At 52.6% G+C, this 12,094-nt stretch overlaps 1 protein-coding gene across 3 annotated transcripts in view; it reads left to right on the top strand.

Moving 5' to 3' along the window:
• The first annotated feature begins 6,484 nt into the window (after positions 1-6,484).
• The window catches only part of RNF152 (ring finger protein 152), a 46,583-nt gene continuing 40,973 nt past the window's right edge, over positions 6,485-12,094 (top strand). The window contains exon 1 of one of the 3 annotated variants that reach the window (XM_049823832.1): positions 6,485-6,558. The gene's annotated coding sequence lies outside the window, so the exon portion shown is untranslated. Of the gene's footprint in view, positions 6,559-6,959; positions 7,010-12,094 lie in introns of those variants that run through there. The other 2 variants (XM_049823831.1, XM_049823834.1) reach the window with 2 other exon arrangements.

The raw sequence follows: 12,094 nt of genomic DNA, 5'->3' as shown, positions 1-12,094 counted from the left end.
GTCTGTGGCTGCAGGGACTGAGCGGGAGGTTTTTGGCAATGCTCTTCTCGGTGCCTCCTGGCACAGCCACAGAGACTTGTGCCCTGTGCCATTCACCTCCTGGACCCCAGACGGCGAGGAGGAAGGGTCCTGGCCTTTATTTGTGGAGGTGGCGTAAACAGGTGGACTAAAGCAGCCTAGAAAGATTGAGGCTGGGGACTTGGAGTGGAGAAGATACTGGGGCCCCGCTGTAAGAAACCTGGTCTGGGAGTTGGGGTGGGAAACGGGGGCTGGATACTGCTGGAATGTAATGTGACCAACAGCCTGGCAAGGAAAACCAGGGAGATTGTGTTGAAGAGTGGAAAGTGGCCTACCAGGGCTGGAGACCGGGGGTGAGGGCACAGGGAGCCCGCGACATGGAGCTGGGGTGGTGGCACAGGGGGAGGTGACGGGGGAGGTCAGCGGTGGGGACCGGGATGACGGGATTGTGCTGTCGAGATCCCACACGTCGCGGTTTAACCCCAGCCGGCAACGAAGCACCGCGCAGCCGCTCACTGGCTCCTTCCCCCCGCCCCGGCCATGCTCCCTCCCGGTTTCTACTTAGGAACAACTAAAACATCAGCGTGTTACCAACATTATTCTCTTAAATCCAAAATACAGCACTCTACCAGCTACTAGGAAGAAATTAATTCTGTCCCAGCCAAAACCAGGACAACCACCACGCAACTGCAGGGGTGCCCAGGATGCTCTGAAAAGCAGCATACATTCATGTAACTGAAGCGTATGATTATGTCAGGAGGGACTAGTCAGCCTTAATTTGGGCGTTTTCTAATTTTGAATGCTGTGTTTGCAACTTCAACTTTCTTTTTAATGGAGCTTTTTGCCAGCGATGGGACTATCTGTAGTTATTCTGTAGTGAGCTAGTGCCAAAGGGCCATCACGATGCTCTAGTATGCAAGTCCTGAACACTGATTGCAGTAGTTGTTGCAGTCGGTAAATTATGATGAAATATCTCCATGTCATTTATTTGTGTTCTGTTTGTATAGGAGGACTGCAATTCTCTTAAACCTCGGCTACTTCAGAGAAGGAGAGTGAATTAACATGGATGAATGAGGGGCTGTCTAACTAATGGACTTTCAATAGAGTTAATGCCCAGCCACAAATTCAACATTGCTTTGGATAACAGAAGAGTTTTGTTTTTTTAAATAATCAAGTTTTGGTAATTGAAATCCACTGATATGAGAATATTTTTCACATAGATGTTTACTCTTTTGTTTAATATACAGTGAGCTATTAATTATTGAGAAGATACAGGTAATGGCTCTTTCCTGATGTACGGTAAAAGAGCAAAGGATCAAGATTTGATTCATATCAGTGTATTTTTCTAAACATTGCCTTGTGATGGGGTAAGGGGAGATAAAAGTGCAGCTCTGCAGAGAATTGCCAGAGCTCATAAACACTTTTTTTCCCTCTTTCATTTCTTGACAACTGCAGCAGCAGAGACAATATCCAGGACTGTACAGAGAGTAACCGCTGCGGTAGCACCCCTGGTGTGTTTACCCAGCGCTCTGCACTGGCAGTAAGGGGTCAAAACCCAGCGGGAGACAGCCCTGAGCGCCCTGCTGTTGCTGACCCTGCTCTGAGCCGGACAGGAGGATCTCCGGAGGTCCCTTCCCACCTCAGCCATGCCGTGCCGAGACGGGCCGGTGGCCGGGGTGCCAGGCTGGCCCATCTCAGGCGCGTCCCCAGAGGCTGCCCAGGGGCCGGCGGTGAGGCAGTGCCGCGGAAAAGCCCCCGGTTGGTGGGACTCAGGGTTTGTGGCTCCTCCGAGGTGGCTCCCTGAGACTGGTTTAGGCTGGACTACCACTTTGAGGGAGGCAAAGGGATGCATCAGCAGGCCCAAGTGCTCTCCTGGATTGGGAGCCTCAGGGGACTATTCGCGCTGCCTGTCTTTGGGCACTAAACTTCAACGCAGGAAGCTTTTCCCCTATCTTGTCTGGGGAGGAAGATTAGCTCAGGCAGAAGGTGACCCAGAGTATCCAGGCTGGATTCCTGCTCTGAATCATCTCCTAGGACATCTCCCCATTGGTTGTAAAGGCAGCGTGCCAATACTGAAGGAGCAACTTCCCTACATTTTGTACCTAAAGATGTCAATGCACTTTCATTTTTAAGGTTATAGTTAATAGATGAGCATTTACAAACTATTACAGGAGAAAATTATTGGTCAAATTTCTGTGGCCAAGGACAAAAAGTGGGCTGAATGGCATACAGGTGAATACAGAATTTGTTGCTCTTCCATGGTAAGCACATTGACCATCTTCTTCTGCTTGAAGCCTTTAATGTTAGCACAGGGGCGAAGGCTCTCCTCCTAAGTAGAGATTTTTTTGAGGAGAGAGAGAGAGAGAGAGAGAGACTGGGGGTTCAAAGCAATTTGTTAAACTGAGTTACCACAAATATGTGGACTTTTTACATGCCAATTTTCAGGTTAGCAATCTGTAAAAATACTCACTCTGCTGAATATTTTAAAGCATGCAATAAAACAGTGTTTTATGGAAGAGAACAAGGGAATGTGTGTGAGCCTGTCAGATTTCAATGAGCCAAAATGTTCGTCGTCATTTTATCACAGGGTATCAATATGAGGAGCGACAGTTGCCTGTGATCAGTGGGGCTTGAACCTGCTTCCACTGATAGATGCCTTTTTAATCTCTATGGGCTGCACTTTTGCCTCACAGTTTTAGGCAACAGCCTTCTGTGAAGTTTTTGTGCAAGGTGTGAGGTTTGACAGGCCCTGATTCAGTAGCGATTTTAATGGTCAATGTAATTTTTTCCCATTAGTCCCAGAGGTCTTAGACTGTAGAAGTCTTCATTTTTTTTCCACTGAAAGATGTCTACGTGAGCGGGGGTTATTATGAAGTTTGGTTTAGTACTGCTGTCTCACGCATGAGTGCTTGCTGGCAGCTGGACTGAATGGAGAAGCGCCGAGCTCCCCCTGCCTCTTGCTTGGCGAGGGTTAAAGAAGTTTCTTTCCTCTATCCCATTAGTGATTTTAAAAAGAAAAAAAAAAAAAAAAAAAAAGAGTAGGGACATTACTGTTCCTGATTTCTCCTCCTCTGACAGCTTGGTCAAGGCTTTCAAAAGCAGCTGAAGTAAAACAGGAAGACAGGAAGATACACAGACAGCATGATATAAACTTTGTTTCTCTAGGAAACTAGGCTAAAAAAAGTTCCCAGGCCTCTTAGTAACACCATAAACCTTGGGAATATGATTTAACTCTCCACTGTGAGCTCAGGAACAAAATGGAATGGATCCCCCATGTACTGATTATTTTTAAAATGCTCAGAAGCTCCAGTTCGGTTTTATAATTATTTGGTGACTCGCTCCCAGCGCTGAAAGTTTGACTCTGAGGTCTTACAAATATATTGCCTATTAGAGGTCCCTTAGGTGATCATAATGGAGAGACCTGGAGTTAGTTACCTTCGTTATGGTATCCCAGTGCTATCCCAGCATTTGTAGGGATTGCTTCTATTATTCCCGTGAATGATGGGAGATCCCACCTCCCCATTACGAGCTGTGCTTGAGTGAATGTGTCTGAGAGCAATTTGCTCTAATTGACTGTTACGTTTGATGCCCTTATAAAAAATGCTCAAAAAATCCAGATGGAAAAAGAAAGGTCCCTTGATCTAACCAAACGGGTGAGAGAATAGCAAAGGGCAGCAGAGCAGAGCTGCCTTTGCAGGGCAGAGCGCAGGGCTGTCCTTCTGTCCGTCCTTCCACACCCCTGGCGCTGGATGCGCCCTCTTACTCTGTTTTTATCAGGTAGGCACTGAAAGGGCCAGTGCCAAAGAACTTGATGAGTCCTAGTGAAAAGAGTTTTATCGAAATAAACCTAAAGCTGAAATCTATCTCTCTTCCTTCATTTCAAGCCCATTGCTGGGAACTTTTCAAGATTTCTTCTCTAGAGATTTTAAGACTCTTCTTCTCAGAACAGGTGCAGCCTGGGGGATGACGGCGGCAATGCACGAATCCTCCTGGGAGTAATTACGCTTCCTTTCCCCTTCCCCTTGTCTGCTGCATCTATCTGGTAGCGCTTCTGCCAGGAGCTGTGCACATACGTTAACTTTAATCCATTCAGTAGAGGGAGTCGGATGCTAAAATCTAAGCATGTGTGCTAGCCCCTCCAGGATAAGGACCTTGTATTTGGATGCAGGAGCTGAAACACTCGATTCTTTGCTGTCCACTTAACCCAGAGACGGGGGTGTCTTGGTCTCAGCTGAGCTGTCTAAACTCTGCTGTAATGATAAAACCACAGCAGGAACAATAGCAATATAATTAACCAAGTCATCGTGCCAATACTCTTCAACACTGCCTTGCGGGATGCGTCTCAGCGAGCGGGTTATCTTTCTCTACATCTGTGTAGTCCCTGGCCTCTCTGGTGGACATCATTTGCAGCAGTGCTGGCTGGCGCTTGTTGGAGGGATGTTTGTTTCCATTTTGTAATAAATTTTCCTCTCTTGTGTCCATGGAGATCTGGTACCGTAAATACTGCTTGTGGGCATTAGCTCCCACTTGTTTTCTAAGGAGGAAAGGGGGAACTCATCTAGGGAATGGTAGGGGCTTGGCACACAGAAGCACGTGAGGAGTTGTGCCTCCCAGACTTGGCGTGTCTCTTCAAAAACCAGGATGTTACACAAATACCCAATGCGAATTCGCCGTAAGGATCTCCTTGAATTGTAAAAACAACTGTGCACCCCCCCCTCCTCGGCATCTCAAAGGCTTTTTCTGAAAAAAAAAACCCAAACCTGGAGAACCTTGAACCGCCGGGGTGGGCAGGCGTGGGCCACGGCCGGTGCCTGAGAGCAGAGGGCAGGGATGGCAGGCGGCCCCTGCCCGGCTAAGGGGAACCTCGGGAGAAGCAACTCAAGCATTTGCTCTTCAGATTAGTCCGGTGGGCGGTGGGGGAGAAGGGGAGAGCAGTGGAATCTTTTGCACAGTCCTTCTAGCTGATCAGCAGAGAAGTGAAAGTCGGCAGCATGTGCTAAAATGATGCCTGTGGTGTAGCGCACGTCGTGAGAGGTCAGGGACGATAGCGACTTCGGAGGCAGACATGAGGGGGGAACCAGACTCAAACTGGTGCCTGAAATCTGGCCTACATGACTTCTCCTGTCTTACCTCAATTATTGGATTAGGAAGGTTGGAACCAAGAAACACTGTGGGATGTGAAAATCTGCTTTGAACCTTCATTCTGAGAGTGGTAATTGAGTTTTAAATATTTATGGTAGAACCTAGAGTTGTAGTAGTGAATGCACTATAGACTCTCCCCAGTGGTAAGCCTGGCTTGCTGGAGACCCTGCTCTGCAAATAGCCCCATTGCGGAGCAGAGGGGGGAGAAGAAAGGGGAGGAAACCAAGTAGACTTTTGTGAAAATGATTTATTTTGCCGATTATAGAGCTCTTACCCCTCCACAGCCAACGCTTTCAGTGTGGAGCTGCAGAGGCTGGGGAGGAGAGGGCTTTTCTAACCAAAACCAGCACCTGGATAACCTACAGGTCTGCTTTCACACCGCTTGCAACTGTTTGCCCCAAAACAACGCCGGCTCTGCAGAACGACAGGCAACGAGGAGCAGAAAGACGCTTGTCTGCCCTTGCCATTTGTAGCTCTTGCTGCTTGCCATTACCGATCCCATGTGAGACACTAGGAGGTACATAGGCATTTTTTCTTTTACTGCTGATGTAAATAGGATTATTTTCTCTGCAGGCAGCCCAGAAACGAGTCCGTGGTCCTGTGCTCTCTAGCAGGCACCGGCCTTGGCGCAGTGAATAAAAGGCAGGCCTTATTCCCTAGCCCAGCCCCGGGTCTGCTGTGATAAGACAAACACGCCACACGTCCCTATTACTTTAACGCGCACCAGTAACACAGCTCTAAGCCTCCAGCTGGGATTGAAGGTCCTCAAGGCTCAAGGCACCAGCTACCTGGAGCCTGAGAACCTGCCTCGCCCGGGGTCTTCGACAGCCCCGCGCACCTCGTGGAGGCGGCTCTGGTGGGTGCAGCGGGGCTCTGCCGGCCCCACCAAGGAGGACGGTGCTGGGGTGCAGTTAGTTATCCCTCACCCGGGGCAGTTATCCCTCACCCGGGGCAGTCTGCTATCGCTCACCCGGGGCAGTTATCCCTCACCCGGGGCAGTCTGCTATCCCTCACCCGGGGCAGAGAGGCAGAACGAGCTTTGTCTCCCCACGGCAGAGCCCTGCCCCAGCACCGAGGAACCCCCCACCGCTCCCGCCGGCTGCTTTCCCCCTCTCCCCGCCGCTCACCCACCCGCCCGCCCGCCGCGGCCGGCCCGGGGTGGGGCTGACCGGGGTCCGGGGCGGCTCCGGCGCTCCCCGCCGCCGCCGCCTACGGCCCCGCCTCGGCCCCGCACCCCGGCGGGGCGGAGGAGGGGGAACGGTGGGGAGGGGAGGGAAGGTGGGGGGGGGGGGCGGCGCCGGCTGCCGGGGCGAGGGCGCCGGCTGCGGCGGCGGCGGCGGCGGCGGCGGCGGCGGGGCTGCCACCCCGCGGGCAGGCACGGCGGCGGATGGCGGCAAGGTCAGTGGGCGCCCGCTCCCCGTCGGCGGGGCTCCCCTCCCGGCCTGCCCCCCTCGGCGGCGGCGGCGGTGGGGGGGGGGGGGCGGCAGGCGATGCTGGAGTGCGGTAGATCCAGCGGCGGGGGCGGCTTCCCTTTCCTTTTTTTTTTTTTTTTTTTTCCTTCCCCCCCCACCCCCCCCCCACCCCAATTCCCGGCGGGGAGCGGGGACCGCCGCGGATGCCCCCCCCCCCCCCCGCTCCGCCTCCCTTCCTCCCTCCCTGCCGCCCGGGCGAGGGGGAGCCGCGGGTTTCGTAACCGCCTGCCCTGCCCGGCCCCGCCGCGCACGGCTCGTTGCGGGCAGAGCGGGGATCGGCATCGGGCTCCGCCGCCGCTTCCCGCCGCCCGGCGCTTCCCCCCCCACCCCTCCCCTCCGGCGGTGGAGGGCGAAGGCAGGAGCGATGGGAGGTGCAGGTGATCCGCCGAAACGTGCCGTCCCGGGAGGGTGGCGGGGCGCGAAGGTTACTTTGAAAGCCGGCGGGGTTGCGCCTGCATCGCGGCGGCGTGGGTTCGAGCGGAGGAGGGTTATCCGTGGGCTTCGTGAGCGAGTAAATCCGGCTAAACTTAGAGACGGGGCTGGGGGGCTTTGTTTCTGTTGGGGGTTTGGGGTCGGGTTGGGTTTTTTTTTTTTTCGGTTGATTTCCCCTCCCTGCCTTATGCTGGCGGTTAGCGGGGAAGATATGCGGTAAGTCGGGTGCTGTCATTAAGTGCTCGACATCTCGCTGGGTTTTTAGCGAGCGGCTTTAATTTTGGTAAGCAGGCAAGAGGAGGGGCGTGAAGCCCCCCCCCCCCCCCCCCGCCCGGGTCGGGTCCCCGCTCTGCAGAGCGGCGGCGTTCGGAGTTTGTTACGGCGTTAGCTGCAGCCTCCCGGCTGAGGTCGAGCTGCAAAAACGGGATTTACGAACCCTGCCGACATCCATCACCCCAGCGCTTTGTTCCGACACGCCGTCCGGTGGAGGCACTTCTTCGGAAACGGCTCTCTGCCTCTTCCGAAATGTGGATACGCTTAAGATGTGCGCACCGGGCTGTTAGCGGGGGAGGCGTTAAGGGGGTGTGTTTGTGTAATAGGTGTCTGAAAAAGAAAAAAAAAAAAAAAAAGAAGAAAGCAAACAGGCTTTTGATAAGGTCCCATTAATTGAACTATAAACATAGTAATTCCTCTGTTCTTATTTCCTCGCTGAAACTCTTTTCCTCCTTCTCACCGATACGGTCTGTGGTTTGTTTGTTGGGTTTTTTTTTTTTTTAATAGTACGTTTCGGAGATCTTTTCTTTCGATGCAGCTTTGCTCAGGGTTTGGGTCTGATTGAGGCCGTTGGAAAATATTTGTAAGCTTCCAACTTCTGATGTATGGGAAGGTCCTGTTTCTAGCCTTTCTCCACCCAGGCTGGGGTCGCAGGCCTTTTGGAAATGCCCTCCGAGTCTGAACTAATGCAGAGCTCACGGGATGGTAATAGTAGCCATTTAGGAAAAAAACCTTCTGCTGGAAACGCTATTCTTGGCTATGTAACGGTGCGCAACTGGATTTCGGCTTCTTGTTTATTGCGTGAAAGGCGAAACATAAAAGTAGCCCTGGCTGAGGACTACGGAGCTGGGACAGCCTTGTGCCATTGCTGTTTGTGGCACTGGTGGCACTGGTGTGTCCGTGACTGTCGGGACAGGGCTCTGTGGAAAATTCCTGCCACGCACACACTATTGTTGGCAATATAGTTAAAAAGCCCAAACCTCTGGTTCAAACCTGGAAGGTCTGTCAGAGGGTTTGGACAGCTTGCCGGGTATGTGAAGACAAATGAAAAAGGTGCTTTCTGCTGCTTGTCGGGGGGGGAGGAAAGTTGGTTGGGCCACACCTGATGGAAGTCTTAAAGACGCTTGTTATGAAGTCTCTTTGGGAGCACTGGACAGTGCTGTGGAATATCCAGATTAGAAATGCCAGCAGGACAATAAATATTATTTCCGCCTTAATATAGTGTGTTTAAATTATACATGCAAATGCAATAACTCAGAACGAGCCGCTCATCCAAAGGTGTGCTATGGCTTAGCAGAGCACGCAGGGAACGGGCAGGTAGATGCTTCTGGGTGCTGCTCACCCTTCCCCAGGTGACTCACTTGGGCGTCCAGCTTTGCCAAAATCCCTGGGTATGTTTTTGTTGTACCTGTTCCTGGCTCCAGATCAGGATTCTTCACCTTGACCCCTCGGTGAACTGGAGCAGGATCTCCTTCAGCCACAGTCTGACAGAGGCTTCAGCACAGTTTTAACTTTAGTCATGCGTGTTGTCCCAGCGAAATTAAAGAGGGATACTCACAAGCAAGCTTGCACGCAAAGGTTTTAAGCTCAGGGCTGCCTCTCTCTCGCAAGCTTTCCAGGGTGTGAACTGCATCTCTTTTTTTACTTGCATGGTGCTGAGAACAAATGCCGTATCGTGTTTGGGCTCAGTACAGAATAGCTGACCTTACTTGGGACCAATACGCACAGAGTAGGAGCCGTGGTGCTTCTCTGCTGGAGATTTGTGGAGGATTAGTTTGCGCTTGGGACCTGAAGTCTTGCTGGAAGCTAATGAAGCTTATACTCTTAAATGCTCAAGCCATCCTTTCGAGCAGAATTTAGTTTTCTAAGTCAGTGAAGTATTTTCCAGATCGTGACCCCAATCGGTTGGTGGTAGCTGGAGGATACAGGTCTAGAGGGATGTATGTGATCTAGATGATGCCCCGATCAGTTGGCACGACTCTACCAAAGACCTGGTGATTTGCGGGTTTGACGACACGGCCGTCGACTTTGGGACCCGGCCTTTTAAAAGGGTGGTCTCACATTGCCTTCTGTATACCTGTGTTTATTTGTCAGCCAGTTCTGCAGCCCTTCCACGCATCAAGTAGCAGTTGTTCAGGCAAGTAATTCCACTGGCTTGAGCGTGATTATTCAGCTGAGTAAATGGTGTGCAATCCCAGTTCAAGGTAGTGGGTTTTGGGCGTGAGTGCTCTCTTTTTGTGGGGAATGTGGGAAACTAATTCCCAGAGCCTGGGATCCTGGCATGCCTTAAATTCTCTCCTGTTCTTACGCTTTGCCTCTCTATCTGGTGGGTGGGTGGGCTGGAAGTGAGATGGGAGGCTGGACCTTCCTCCCTTTTACAGTAAGCAGCTCTTCCAGAGAAATTCCACAGCTGTTTCTGAGTCTGTCCAGAGTTGTCTGCTTGCTTTGCCGGTGCTGTTTTCTACACAGATAGCTTTCCTGTTGCTGGGCTGGGCTCTGCGAAGGGAGAAGAGGAGCCCTTGGAACCGATGTAGCTCTGTAGCAGAGTCCGTCAAACCGAGTGGCATTAGAGGAAACCTTTCCAGCCCTCATCAGCACAAGCTAATTGTGCAGCATCTCCCCATGTCCCGGGCTGGCAAGGGCTCAGCATTTGCTCATCGGACCGCAGCAGAGTTGACCCCTGCCTCAAAGGCACCCTCTTGGTGCAGGTGGCCAAGCGCCAGCAGCGTGGGCTGAGGGACGCTGGGGATGGCGAGGAGAGGGATGCTGAAATCTCTGGGATGAGATCACCTCCAGGGCTGGGGCTTGTGAAGGAGAGAGGAGCCCCAGCAGCTTCCACACTTAGAGCTGAGCAATAGTCCTTCAGCCCTGACGAGGCATTTCACCCCTTCCAGGGGCAAATGACTGTCCCTGTCTTCCTGCTGCAGAAATTACCCCTTCAGGGTAACCCTCAGATGTCAATGAGTTTGTTGTTTGCCCCTTCCTGCTCCAAATGCGTAAAAGCGTTACAGAGCTTAACTGCAGCGTGGGATGTGCAGCTCGCAGGCTTGATCGAGCAAGGTGTTGTTTCCTGGGACGTAGCAGAACCTGGAAATGCCACTAATGCAACGCGCCATAGTTTTCATCTGGCTTTATTTGATTTCATTTTAACTTAGTTCCCCCAGGAAATGAGTGCCGTCTCTCTCCTGCCCTTTGTGTTTGGCCAGTTTCAACCAGATTGCACCAACGGTTGGCAGTCTTGGAAGATCATTAGTTTCCCACTTGTTTTTTGTTAAGATTAGCGGCCGGCTTGGAAGTCTTTGAAGCAGTGCTCTCTCCGAAGAAAAGGAGACTGTTTTCAGCTATTCTCCACCCTGCCTGGTAGCAGCTGCCCGGCCAGGCGTTGCACGTGTGGTGGTCAAACACGCAGCACCTTCGTAGCCCTGGCCACCTCGCGAGGTGTGCGTGGTCTCCAAGGCAGGGGTGGGCGGGGGGTAACATCGGAGGGAGCTGTAGTGGCTGCAGCGGAGGGGCGGGAGGGCAGAGGGTACAGATCTCCGGCAGACGGGGCCTGTTTGTTACACCTCCTCGCAGCGCGGCTACCCTTTTGTTTGTCAAGCTGAAGCCACTTCGATTTAGGAAGGCTGGCAGGCTGACAGCCATAGCTTGGAGGTGGCTTTCCTTGACCTCCAGGACACCTTGGGCTGAACAGAGGTGAGCGTCAGAGCAGACGGGAACGTGCGGCCCGCGCAGGACTTACGCAGAGGTGTGTGTGTGTGCGCGAACTGCACGTGTGCAATGGCAGCGGGATTACCTGGGTGTTCACTGGTGTCATCCCGTTGAATTCAGTGATGATTTGAGAGTGATGAAAAGATGACGTTCAGCGCCGTACGTTCCTCCCAAAATAGCTTCCATGAGTGAATACAATCTCTGACTCCCACGCAGCTCCCTCCCCGCGGTTACTTTAGGCAGGTGTGTACTTGGCCTGATGCAGCGCTGTGAGATGTCAGGGACGTGCTTCTGTACTGCTAAGTGCCCCGGTGTAGGTGCAGCTGGTCTGGCGTGGGTGTCTTGGGTAGTCTGCCGTGGAAATCTGGGCAAAACTGTACTAGGCAAAGAAGTCTTACCCTCACCCAGGCTGTGCCTGTGCTAGACAGCTTTTCGGTATAGCTGTGCTGGGTGCGGTGGGCATGTGTCTTCCAGACCGGGACTGAAGGAAAAGATAGGCATCTGTTCAGGCAGCGACATAAGAAATAGGAGCATCCGGGTGTTGAGCAGCATACGTGGGATGCACATGCAGTTCCTCAGCTAGCGCGTGTTTCGCTACCCTCTCTGTTGCTGCTGGTCTTCAGGCAATACATGCCTGTTGTCCTGGGGCATAGAGCGTGGCTCTTCAGAGATCACCAGTGTCACTCTCTGATGTCGAAATATTAAGTGTCACTTTGGAAGGCCGAGCTGAATCTCAAACAACCCGTGTGCTGCTCCTTTTCAGACAGCCTGTGATGCAGCTAAGATCAGATGCATCTGTCAAGGTGAGATGAAGGGAGGAACTGTGTAGCTGGCTCTCCATCACGGGTTACGGCGGATGCGGAGCACCAAGCCGTGCCAACAGGACAAAGGGGGACGCCGCTTACCCCCACACAAACTCTGCCTGCCGGGGACGGGGCTGGGCACCTCTGGCATCCGAGCGTAAATCTCTACGCTATTAGAGATGCGGCACTTCGTGAAAGAGAACGTCTCTTGCTTCCCTTCCTTTCCCCTCCACGGGCACCAACTCG

Source organism: Accipiter gentilis, chromosome 20 (genome assembly GCF_929443795.1).
Source record: "Accipiter gentilis chromosome 20, bAccGen1.1, whole genome shotgun sequence".
Classification (NCBI taxonomy): Eukaryota; Metazoa; Chordata; class Aves; order Accipitriformes; family Accipitridae; genus Astur; species Astur gentilis.
Note: the sequence above shows the minus strand (reverse complement) of the source record. Positions and strands in the feature narration are given on the sequence as shown.